We start from the raw sequence: 14,013 nt of genomic DNA on the forward strand, positions 1-14,013 counted from the left end.
GTACATGAATGATCAGGATTAGAACATTTGTAGCACTTTACGACAATTGTAACATCTACAAAATGGGCTATATTCGTAGTGTCACCAGGATAAGGTACCCAACCTTATCCATCTGGTACAGACCATTTAGGTTATCATTTAAACATGATCCACCCGTATGTCTCTACATACATGTTTAAGTTACAAAGATAACCTTAGATGTTAGTTTATTTGTTTTTAGTTAATGCAACTAAAATATCATATATTTTATAGACAATGAATTTGAATAAAATATCATATATTTTATTAAATACCCAATGAGATTGTTCAATAATGTTTACAAACTATAGAACCCTACGAGATTTAGAGCATCATCCCCAACAATATTCACAATAAACTCTCGAAAAAGCTAGGGATAATAAGGTTCAAAATTTAACACTATTCTTTCTAAATTAGCGGCAAGAAACAACTCTATAAGATCAAGAAATTCCTAAGTGCACTCCAACAATTCCTTTTCATTAACAATATTTCTCTTCACCTCATACTTCAACACAATAGCACCCTCTTCGAGATAGAAAGATACTCCATGGGTATAGGAGAAACATTGGAACTGGATGTTTGTTTTCCTTTTTCATTTACTAAAGCATGAGTGACACAAACATTTCCAGTGTCCTAATCTCAAAGTTGCTTCGTAAGCCCTAGTTGGAATCAACCTTTGAAGCAGACTTTCAGAAACAATTTCCAATGTCTCAAGAGAAGCATCAACATCAACTTCAACATTAGCGTCAACTTCAACATTAATATCCTCATTTCTCTTTGAATTAGACTCAGGAAAAGAAGTATTATCATCAATACCTTCATCAAACTCATTGTCAAACCTAGAGGCTTTCTAAGCTTTTTGTTTACTAGTTACAAGGTCAATATAATCCATAACCTTAGCATTCTGATTCTCAACATTCAAATTTCAGGATCATCATTCATAGTTTTTTTGTTCAATCATAATGATTGTCTCAAGAAAAGCATTAACATTCTCTTCACCAGATTGCACGAGTTCATTAAGGACATCTTTTCCTTCACTTTGTATCAACAATAGAATCGGCACTAAAATGCCTGCGTTTAGCCGAAGGAAAGGGAACTCCAATATCACTATTTGGAATAGGAAGCCCTCAAAATTGAACTCCATATTTGTTTATGATTGACGGAAGAGCATCCTCCTTGACATGCACCTTCCTTTTAGCCATCACTTTTATCCTCACCATCTTACTGTTCAAGGTTTGTGTTCCTTGTCTAGTTTTTACCATTTGGAGATTAACACAAATAACACAAGCAAAGGAATACTTCATAACGATTGAGAGCACAAGAAACACACAATCGCTAGAGAACCTATCACATGACAATTGCCTACAATTCAAAGACGAAAAGAATTTCAAAACTAAACTGGAACTAAACTTCTTCTTCCTTCAACAACTACAATTAAGGAAATTTTAATATTCATTAACCGCTTGGACTTGCATGCATGATAGGCCAAGTTACACCTCAGATGGACCTACTGGATTAATTTCTATGCCTTCAGAACACACAGACCCAAAGCAATTCTTAAGGTCTCGAAACAAGTAATATCCAATTCTTTAGTAAAAATGTCTATGATCTGATTTTTTGTACTAATGCATTCGAACACAATTTATTTGCTCTCAACCAGGTCAGAAATAAAACAATGTTGTTTGTCAATATGATTGGAGAGGCTATATTGAACAGGATTTTTAGATATATTGATAGCACTCATGTTGTCACAGTAAAGACTCACGACATCTTGTAGGACATCATATTCTTGAAACATTTGCTTCATCCATATAACTGAAAGAACCTACTTCATGCAGCAATATATTCAGCTTCTGTTGTTAACAACGAAACACGTTTTGTTTCTTACTAAACCACTGTTTCATTGTAAATGGTTCATGAATTCAGCGATTATCAAAAATTCAATAAATATCTTATGTTGTGCCTTAATTGCTAAGTGCAATCGATGATCTATGTTAATGAAAGAATCGGTGAAGGTTCGCAGCGGAAGAGGATCGGTCCCAATGTGATCATTTTCATAGAATCCCAATTTTATAGAAACAAAAATATTATGCATTTCAATAAAATTTATAGCATGGAAATTCATAGAAGATTTGAGGGATGAAGAATGCTTGTCAGCGTAATCATTTTGCATTATTGAGGACCGAGGAGTCACCTTGTTAGATGACACATGTTTTGATGTCGTTCCAAATTCCACTAATAGTCACAACCCCTTTAGTTTTCCCTTTCCCCACATTGAACGATTTGGATGAAAGCAATAAAATTACTTAAGCAACTCTTATTTTCACTTATCCCATTGATTGAGGAGTTGGAATTTATGTCCTAAAACTCATGGAAACAATAAATATATTTATTTTGTAATAAACTAAATAGGTTTATTTAGTAAACTAAGAACCCTTGGCTTTAGCATGAACACGTGAACTATATGTGGAGACATAAAAGTGGCTCAAGTTCGAGTAATAGTCAAAATAGTCTATAGTATAAGGATAAGGCTAGGAACCTTACTCTTGGGATACTATGGATGTGCCCACTTTATATTTGATACAAACGATGATTATTTATGTGGTGGCATGTAAGTGGGGGCATCCTATGCAATGAGATTGCATAAGACTGGACTACAAAATATTCACTTTTACTTTATAACATCATTTATTATTAAGACTGACTATTTCAATACGATGACCTAGGTAACTCGATCTTAATCCTGAGCTAACTATGAACTCCAATTTATTAGGAATTATCCTTTAATCTGCATGGGTCAGAATGACTTCAGTTCGCCAATTCAATAACTTCCCCATTTTAGGGATAAGACTGGGTAGATAGTTGGGGACATAGTTCTGCAAGATAGAATTTACTTCTAATCGATTCTAGGGGTAATACATAGGTTATTCTCTTAAGTGCTGACTCTGAGTCTTGAACATGGAGCCCTACCCTCTCATTGGCTCGAGAGGTCTCGATTTGGTGGTTAGATCAACAACCAATTGTTTATTAGAGGATCAGTGGGACTTAAAGAACAAGATGCAATTACAGGGGTAAAACGAGAATTTTGACCCAGGTGTAATTACGAATAACCTATGAAATATCGACTTACCAATCATGGTTGTCTCGAGTGGACGAAAATATAATTATAGTGAGGAGGGTGCGACAATTGGGCTATAGTGAAGTGTCCCGATAACTAATGAATGTTAGTTAACTAGGTTAAAGAGATTAGCCGATTAATCTCGAATCGTTGGAGCTCGTGATCTGTAGGTCCATTAGGTCCCCTTGCTAGCTAATATTGGACTAAATCTTAGAACAATATGATGAGAAAATTTGAATTATTCATGATTGGCTTAGGGAGTAGTAAGTGTTAACAACTTGCATAGGACGCTCCCACTCCTCATGTCATAATATGTACGAATTAGGATCACTTCGTATGTAGCACTTTACAACTCTTAATAACACCTACAGAGTAGGCCGTATCTAATGGTGTTACCAGAATAAGGTACCCAACCTCATTCGTGTACCATAGATCATTTTGACTATTTACTCGAACCTGATCCACTCTTATGTCTCCACATAAAGTTCAAGTACTCATACAATAGTCATGGGTCTTAGTTTATTGGATTTAGACTTTCATACAATTTATGAGATCAATAACAAGTATATTGATAATAGAAAATGTATATCATTTTACAAACTACGAGTTTTTAGGACATAAAACCCAACATAGTGAACCAAGTCTATCACATAGGCTCTTCAAAATTCGTGTAGAAGACTTTCTATCGTATAACACATCCTCCGGAATAATAAAATCATATTTTATTTTATTTCATTTTTCCATAAAAACTGATAAATTTCCCACTAAGGTGTTAGAGAGAAAAAGGTAATTAATTATCAAATAATTAATAGTTATAAATAAATATGATAACAAACTTATCATATTATATTTATAACTGGTGCTTGATTTTTATGAAGTGAATTATGGATGATATACGATGGTGAAATTGCGTTGTACACTCAAATTTCCTCAGGGAAATCCAAGTGTAAATTCCATTAGGTTTCCTGGTAAGTCCAAGGGCGAACACAGGGACTTGTGAAAACAAGTTGCGTTGGTAGTTTCTATGAAAACTTTGTGGTAACCGGGTAATAAATAAAGTGTTGGGATTGTTATTTGCGTTAATGAAAAAGAAACAAATGCGGCGGAGTTTGAAAAGAGTTGATAAACGGGAAATGCGATGAGTATGCAGTGAACGGGTTGAGAAAAGTTTCGGCTAATACTTCCTAGGATGCGTTTATGCTATGCGATCATGCAATATGCATACAACAGTAAACCAACTCTTGGTGCAAATGCCACGGCTTCTTAGGCTAGAACGCATGCGATATATGCGTTAAGTCTATAGGACCTACACATAAGCCTCTATTCTTAACTTATGTTTTTCCGCCGGACCACACTCGTCGACCTCCGATCGAGCTACGAGCACGAGTAGGTAGGCCTTTCTCGTCCCCTACCTTAGTCCTTTGCTGGCTTGAATTTATTCCATCTCTTTTTTTCTTTGTTTGTGAGAATGACACACACAAATAAGGCCACCACATAATATCATTCTTATCTCTATGCGATGCAGGCTGACAAACAGAGCTTATCTCTAAGTCTCGCTCTTTCGAGTCTAGATTCTAACCTAGCTTTCCCGAATCATTAGGTTCTTTCTTTATACTCTCTATCGAGTAGCTCTAAAGGGTATTTGGCACAACATAAAACAAGACAATCGTAAGCAACGAACTTCATAGGTCATATTAGCTTAGTTTTTCTCAACCCATTCGACTAGTTTAGCTACTCATTTTATAAATATAAAGATGAAGTACAAAATAATAATACAAGTATAGAATAAAGGGCCTGGTAGTAATCTCTTGCTGCTCAGGCTTTTACCCTGTTTTCTACTCGTGCTCAAAAGATAATCTCGCTCTCGAGAGTGTCGGCCGACTCTCGGCTTCTTTGCCTCAAGGTTCTCTCTCGAGTTGCCTTGAGTGATCTCCGGCGTCACCACTCTTCTCTTGCTCTGCTTTAAAACAAAAAGAAAACTATGCACAAAGACGATCGAATTGAAGTATGAAATTTCGAACTGCTGAACCCCCTTTTCTGAAGGATGCCCTTGGTATTTATAGAGCATCCAGGGTGAAAGGCGGCTTCTCTCTCATGATTATACAGATTGGATGGTTTTAATTCCTGACTGATGCGCCAAATAATTGTCACTGAAAGCTGAATGTACTTGTGATCATTATCGGCTGTCAACTTAATTCGGATTCGACTGTCATCATCTTTCTGTCCCGTCGCGATTAATTATCCTTTCACCTAGATGCACCCACCATGTTACGTTGACCAAGTTGCGAAAATCCTTCTCGGGCGAATATTTGCGAACACGATCACCGCAAAGCCTTGCGGTAATGCTACACTCGACCAATGTTTTCCGATGATCGCAATTTTCGCCTTGCGGCATCGCATATTCTACATACAAATACAAAAATCAAATGTTCTAATACGCTAAACGCATGCGACCGCAATATATGAAATTGATGCTTAATGGATGCAATTTAACATGTTTTATCAATGCAAGCTAACATTGTTTAAGAACTTAGCACTATGATAATGTGAATTTCTGCACGTTATCGATAACCTATCATATTATATTTAAAACCTATAGTTTTAATATTGTATCATATACAGTATAGAAACCATAGTTCTTTTTCTCTATTTTATGGCATTTAATATAAATCATATTTATATTAAATTTAACAACTACGAATCTTATTCATAGAAAAAATATATTTGAATCATATTCAAATATTTGTTCCTCCAATTGAACTATAATATACCAAATGCATTATGTAAATTATATCATATATAATTTAATTAATTGAATTATATCATATATAATTAAATTCCCTCTTATTAGTTTGAACATTTAAAATTAACTAAAAACTGATTCTCAACTAAATCATTTGAGCTACCAAGGGGACCTTATGGACTTATAGCTTGAAGCTCCAACGGTACATGAATAATTAATTAAACTTTTCAATCACATTATCCACCGTCTGTTAACTGTCGAGCACTCCATTAATGACCGATATCTACACTCTTTGCACTATAGATATATTTTTGTGTCCATTGGATTTACCTACCAATAGTACGATGACCCTTCACAAATTGCCTACCAATAGTACGATGACCCTTCACAAATTGCTTGTAAGTACAACTGGGCCAAATTACCATTTTATTCCTATTGTTACATCTAACTTCTTAAGTACCACTGCTCCCTCTAATGAACAATAGATCGTAGACAAACCCCTCCCTGCCCAAGAGAGGGTGTGGCGCCACATTGTTCAAGACCCGAAATCAGCCTTTAAGGGAGTAATTTATCTACTTACCCCTACTCGGCGAAGACGTGAATTCCATCTTGTATAGTTGAGCAAGCGAATACCCTAAACTGATAGGCTTGTTGAGTCAACGATCTAGCCACTCTCACCTCATACAAATCAAAGGACTATCCTCATAGGAAGGAGTTCATAACTCACTCAGGATTGAGGTCATGTTACCTATGGTCATCCTAGTGAAATGAAAGTTTCTATTATGAATGGCATTATATAATGAGACTAAGCATTTAGTGGTCTAGTTTTCTACAAACTCTTTTGTATAGAATATCCTCGCTCGCATGTCTAATATATAATTGATCAAGATCATATCATTTGTAGCAGTTTACAACATTTGTAACATCTACAAAGCGAGCCATACTCGTAGTGTTATCAGGATAAGATACCCAACCTTATCCATATACTACTGACCATTTAGATTATCACTTAAACATATTCCACCTGTATGTCACCACATACATGTTTAAGTTATAACAATAACCTTGGATGCAACTAAAATATCATATATTTCATAGACAAAGTGACTAAAATATCAAATATTATTAATCACATAAATTTTTGTTCATAATAAGTTTATAAACTATAGGACCTTACGAGATTTAGGGCATCAACCCCAACAATCTACCACTTGTCCTAAAGCTAGTGAAGGGTACAAAATAATCAAATTACAAGTACACAAAATAATAAACTAGGGTATAATAGGCCAAGTACAAGATCTCCCACTTGCCCTAGTCCAACCGTAGTCTGTCTCATAGACCCATACTTTGTAGGTGACCCTCAAACACTGTAGACGTGAGCGCCTTCATAAATGGATCAACAATGTTGTGCTTCGAAGCTATCTTCGTGATAATCACGTCCCCTCAATGCACAATCTCTCAGATGAGATGGTATTTCTGCTCAATGTTCTTGTTGCATTTATGAATCCTACGCTCACGAGAATTCACCATAGTATCACTATTATCACAATAAAGTATGATGGCCTTTAACATGTCTAGAACAACCTCCAGATCAATCAGACTTTCCTAAGCCAGGAGTCTGTGATACACACCTACTTGGTGCTTCGCCATACTACAACACCTCCATTAAAAGTGAACACTGATCCTGAAGTGGATTTTCGAGAATCTCTATCAGTTTAAAAATCAGAGTTCGTGTATATTGTAAGGATCAAATCCTTAGAACCATAAACAAGCATATAGTCCCTCGTTCTCCATAGATACTCGAGGATGTTCTTAATGACTGTCCAGTGATCATATCCTATATTAGAATGATATCTACTCATCCCCACTACATAGCAGATGTCAGGACTAGTACATAACATCACATACATTAAACTGCCCACGGTAGATGCATAAGAGACCCATCTCATTTCCTCAACCTTTCGAGGTGTCTTAGGACATTGTTCCTTAGACAAAATAACTCCATGCCTGAAAGGAAAAATTCCCCCCTTGGTGTTCTGCATCAAATACTTGATTAACATCTTGTTAATATACGATGCCTGATAGAGTGCTAGCATTTTGTTCTTACGATCTCGAAAGATCTGAATACCAAGAACAAAATGACCTCTCCTAAATCTTTCATTTCGAATTGGATCGATAACTAGTTCTTAACTGTAGTCAGTAAGCCTACATCATTTCAAATGAGTAGGATATCATCTACATAGAGAAAACTACTAGATTGTTGATGATCTTCTTGCAGACACAAGGCTCATCAACGTTTTTATCAAAGCCATAAGATTTTATCACAGTATCAAACCTTCTATTCCAAGATCGAGATGCCTGTTTCAGTCCATAAATGGAACGATTAAGCTTGCAAACCTTTGCTCTTGAACTTGGACTATGAATCCCTTGGGCTACACCATATAAATGGTCTCCTCAAGATTGCAATTCAAAAAAGCAGTCTTAAAATCCATTTTTCATATCTCATAGCCATAATATGAGTCAATGGATAGGAGGATCCAGATAGACTTCAGCATGACAACAAGCTAGAAACTATCCTCATGATCGACTCCCTCTACCTGGGTATAACCCTTTCCCACCAGTCTAGCTTTGAAGGTTTGCACCTTCCCATCAGCACCCCATTTTCTCTTGTACATCTATTTACAACCTATAGGTTTAACCCCATCAGGTTGATCTACAAGATCCCAAACTGAATTAAAGTACATAGACTCCATGTTGAGAACCATGACTTTGATTCATTCATCTCTATCAACATGCTTCATTGCCTTCTTGTAAGACAATGGATCCTAAACCTCACCATCAGCTACCATAGCAAGGATTTCAATTAAACCCATATAGCGAATAGGTGGATTCATAACCCTCCCACTATGTCGAGGTTCCCTCCACACTTGAGATGGATTTGACCTACTAGATGAACCAACTTCAACAACTCTTATTGAGGTAATAGGCTCTTCAAAAACTCTTGTTAAGGATTCAGTAGTTTCTTTGGAAAGCTCATTCAACACGATTCTGCTTCTAGGTTTGTGCTCCCTTATATGATCCTTCTCAAGAAAAGTAGCATTTGTCGATACAAACACTTTGTTTTCTTTAAGATCATGAAATAACCTCGTCTCTTTCCCTTAGGGTAGCCTACAAATAGGCATAACCTTGAACGTGGTTCCAGTTTCTTAGGATTTGTCTCAAGCACATGTGCTGGGCAAGCCCAAATCCTGAAATTACGTAAACTAGTTTTATAACCATTATATAACTCCACAGGTGTTCTAGCAACATGCTTAGAGGCAACACAGTTTAGAATATAAGCTACAGTCTCTACTGCATAACCCCAAAACGAGTCAGGTAAAGAAATGTAACTCATCATAAATCGAACCATGTCTAACAGGGTTCGATTTCTCCTTTCTAATACACCATTTTGCTGAGGTGTACCAGGTGCTGAGAGTTAGGAAACTATTTCATGTTCTATCAAATAGTACGAGAATGATGAATCTGAAAACTCTTGACCTCGATCAGATCAAAATTTTTTAATTGTTCTATTTAATGCATTTTCAACTTCAACCTTGAATTCTTTGAACTTTACGAAGGACTCATACTTCTGTTGCATTAAATAAATGTACCCTACCTTGAATAATCATCAGTGAAAGTGATGAAGTATTCATAACCTTCCCTAGCTCTTACATTCATTGGACCACAAAGGTTTAAATGCACTAGCTCTAGACGTTCTTTGGCCCTATGACCTTTTCCAGTAAAAAGCCTTTTAGTTATTTTGCCTTCAAGGCATGAATAACATACAGGTAAATAATTTTCTTCTCACTCGCTTAAAAGTCCATTCTTTACCAACCTCTCAATCCTATTAAGGTTAATGTGCCCTAATCTTAGGTGCCAAAATTGGGCATTTTCCATAGGAGAAATTTTAAGTCGCTTATTTTGAGTTACGATAGTTTTAAACATCTCTATGTTATGGAGGGCATTTTTTGCTAATGGTCTTAGCACTTACAAATTACTTTCCAGTTGTACAGAACAAATATCAACACTATTCTTTGCAATAAAAACACTATTAAAAGAGAAAAAGAGTTGATATTTATATTCAAGCAAACACTCTACAGAAATTAAGTTCCTCTTTAAATCGGGAACTACATCTACGTCATTCAGAATGAGAAATTTATCCAGTAAAGTCAAATGGAGACTTCCCATTGCCACATCTGAGACGACGTGCCCGGTTCCAACTCGCATCCTCATCTCACCAGCACCAAGCTCCCACTAGGAACTAATTCCCTAAAATGAAGAATAAACATGGTCAGTGGCCCCAGACTCAATAATCCAGGAAGAATCATCATTCTCCACTAAACAAGTTTCCAAAACTAGTAAATCACATTTACCTTGCTTGACCTTCTTCTTTTCTACAAAATATCTAGGGTAGTTTCGCTTCCATTGTCCATCCTAGTTGCAATGAAAACACTTTCCCTTGTCAACCCTCACTGGTTACCTACCCCGTTAAGCAGCAGGTTGTGGGTTAGCAGGCGCCTTCCCCTTATCACCCTTCTTCTTCTTCCACTTTCTAGTGGTGAAGAAGGTGTAGACTTAGTTCCAGAGGTCAAACCTTTGTGAAAGTTTTTGGATGATGAAGCAATGTTTGCTTCACCAACCTTCTTCTCTTTGCTTTACAGAAAAGATTGGAAAGTCTACAACACATTGAAGAGAGTTGTAAGGTTGTAGTCAACCCTATTTATAACAGCGTTGCTAACGAAATAAAGGAAGCTTTCTGATAACGACTCCAGAATTATGCTAACCTGGCTGGCCTCATTGATGCTCAACCCATTCATCCCTGCCACGTTGAAGTAAACCATCATATTGGGCACATGTTCCCGAATAGATGTTTCTTCCTTCATCCATGAGTTAAAGATATACTTAAGAACGTCGTGCTTGAGCTGCGCGGACGGTTATCCGAACATTCCTCTCAAGGACTCCATGATCTCGCGTGCAATGATCATAGGCTTATGCTTCTTGGCCAAAACTTCATTAAGGCTAGCCAAGATATACTCTCGGGCCTTTTCGTTTTCCCATGTCCAATGCTCATATGTTTCTCGAACGTTTCGAGCAGCGGTAATAGGTGGAATAAAAGGACACTCCTCTGTAAGGACGAACCTAAGATTATCGATGATCAAAATCGTATGAATGGTGTTTTCCCACTAGCGTAATTTTCACCAGTCAGTTTATCAACGACAAGTAAAGAAAATGTAGCGGTAGCCATTTTAAAATTGCTGAAAAATGAACCAACTTAATTAAATCTAGTTGCATTATACCACTTTTAAAACCAATCAAGTTTTAGCAAAATAGTCTATGTATCCTAAGTGATATCTATTCCGCAATGATGCTTCAGTGAGGTAAGACAAAAGTCACCATAGGGTAATCAAGTGCCCTTTCACTGAAATAAGACAATCTTAAACATTAGACAGAAACAAGTCCTTGTAACTAAATCTAATAGTCACCATTGTTCGTTATAAAATTTGTTAACATCCTTAAGAATTTTGTATAAATGTAACCTCTCATTGTAAGTCCTAGAACCCCGCTCTAATGAGCCAACCTTAGGAAAAATCCGATTAGGATAAGAGACTAAAGCAACCCTATCATTTACGGAGATCAAATAAAGAGTTGTGCAAAACTATCATACGTTAAGGGGACACCCATGATGCCACGAGGCGATGCACAAAAACTTTATCCAACCTAATGAGAGAGACTGAGGGATGTCACACGTCCCGTTCCCACTTACTATGAATATTCTCTCCATTCACCTTTCTATTGACCTACCCAAATGCCACCCGTAGGGAGACACTCCCATGGTACCTTGAGGCCGAGGATAGATCTCATATTGTGAACTTTTAGGGAGAAATGTGTAGAGATAAAATGAAGTATCATATACCCCATTTACCTCCCATTGAATGTTCTACCTGGGGTTCATTAATTTACAAAATTTGACTACTAATTTTAACTAAGTGGTTTGTTTAATTTGCTAAAAAACAATATTTGCTTTTGATGATTAAACAACTTTGATTCAAGTCTTATTAAACTCTTTAACAGACTTTCATCAAATTTGCATGCACGTAACAAATTTATCTAATTCACTTTTCCAGGTAGGTTCCCAGGATGAGGTGTGACGTTTCCATCGACTTAAGTACCCTAGCATAGCCAGAACCAGCTACAGCCAAAAGGTCCCTTAAAGATATATTTTTTACATATTTAATCTTTTATTAGAAATCAATTTAATCCTGTTAAACCAATTTAAAAGAAAAATTAGATTTTTAATCTCATTAAAAATATGAACATAGGTCTATCTCAATCAAATTTTATGACACTTTTAAAAGATGATTAAAGCCTAAGGTCTGCATGCATCTTTTAATTATTGATTATAATTCTAATTTCATTAATATAGCTTTTATAAAAAAAAAATGAAATAATTAAAACCAATCATTGAAAGAAAGAGATACATAAGTTATTTATAACACTTATAAATAAACCTAAGGTAGTGTTATGCCTCATGCAATGTTCATTTATTACTAATATATAACTTTTATATAATGAAGCAATGAACTAAACTATAGCATACACTCCATAATACATAGAACCATAGTTCTTTTTATCTATTTTATAGCATTTATATTAAATTTAACAACTATGAATCTTATGCATAGAAAAAATATATTTGAATCATATTCAAATATTTGTTCCTCCAATTAAACTATAATGTATCAAATGCATTATGTCAATTATATCATATATAATTTAATTATATCATACATAATTAAATTCCCTCTTATTAAATTGAACATTTCAAATTAACCCAAAAACTAATTTTTAACTAAATTCTTTGAGCTACCAACGAGACTTTATGGACCTATAGCTTGAAGCTCCAACGGTACATGAATAATTAATTAAACTCTTTAATCATATTATCCACCATCTGTTAACTGTCGGCCATTCCATTAAAGACCGAGAGCTGCACTCTTCGCACTACAGATATATTTCTATGTCCATTGGATATAAATAATCAATAGTACAATGACCCTTCACAAATTGCTCGTAAGTACAACTAGGGCAAATTACCGTTTTTCCCCTGTAGTATCTAAATATTTAAGTACCACTGATCCATCTAATGAATAATAGATCATAGTCCTATTACGACTAAACCCCTTCTTGGCCAAGAGAGGGCGTGACACCACATTGTTCAAGACCTGGAATCAGCCCTTAAGGGAGCAATTATCTATTTACCCCTGCTTCGGGAAAGGAGTGAATTTCATCTTGTGTAGTTGAGTTCCGAGCTCCCCAATCAGACGAATCCCCAAAATGGTAGGCTTGTTGAATCAGCACGAACTCAAACACAACAATCAGAACTTGATCTCAACAAACATCTGAATGAACCTCGATCTCAATCGAGTCTAACTCGATCCTCCAACGGAATTAAAACACCACCTCAATAGTTACTTGGTATTCTCGGTATGAGAATCTATGAGTTGTGGGCTCTATATAATTTTGGATTGAGGAAACCAAGATGTAGATGATCGAGTAAGTGGGAGATGTATGTTGTCTATCGTATAGACAAAATACTCAATCGCTTAGAAAGATGAAGCCTATCGTATAGACTCTGCTACTCGATCGTGTAGCAACGAGTAAACTCGTAACTATCGTATAGTAAACTCGTAACTCGATAGTGTACGCTCTCTATGCTATTGTTTAGTAAAACCTTTTTACACAATAGCCTTTTGTGAGATTATTTCGAATGAATCATCAAATGATTTAGAAAACAATTTTCCTTTTATTTTCACAGTTACCATAAAACTTCCAATAACCTTCGACTCAATTTGGTTATTAGAGATAAAGAATAATTAATTATCACATAACTAATATATTATACATAAATATAATAACCAACTTATCATATTATATTTATAATTTATAGTTTTAATATTTCATCATATGAAACATATAAACCATAGTTCTTTTTCTATTTTATGGTACTTAATATAAATCATATTTATATTAATTCTTCCAATGATAATGTATCAAATACATCAATTCAATTATATCACATATAATTGAATTTTTC

The sequence above is a fragment of the Benincasa hispida genome, chromosome 11, assembly GCF_027475165.1.
Source record: "Benincasa hispida cultivar pf3 chromosome 11, pf3_genome.v1.1, whole genome shotgun sequence".
Classification (NCBI taxonomy): Eukaryota; Viridiplantae; Streptophyta; class Magnoliopsida; order Cucurbitales; family Cucurbitaceae; genus Benincasa; species Benincasa hispida.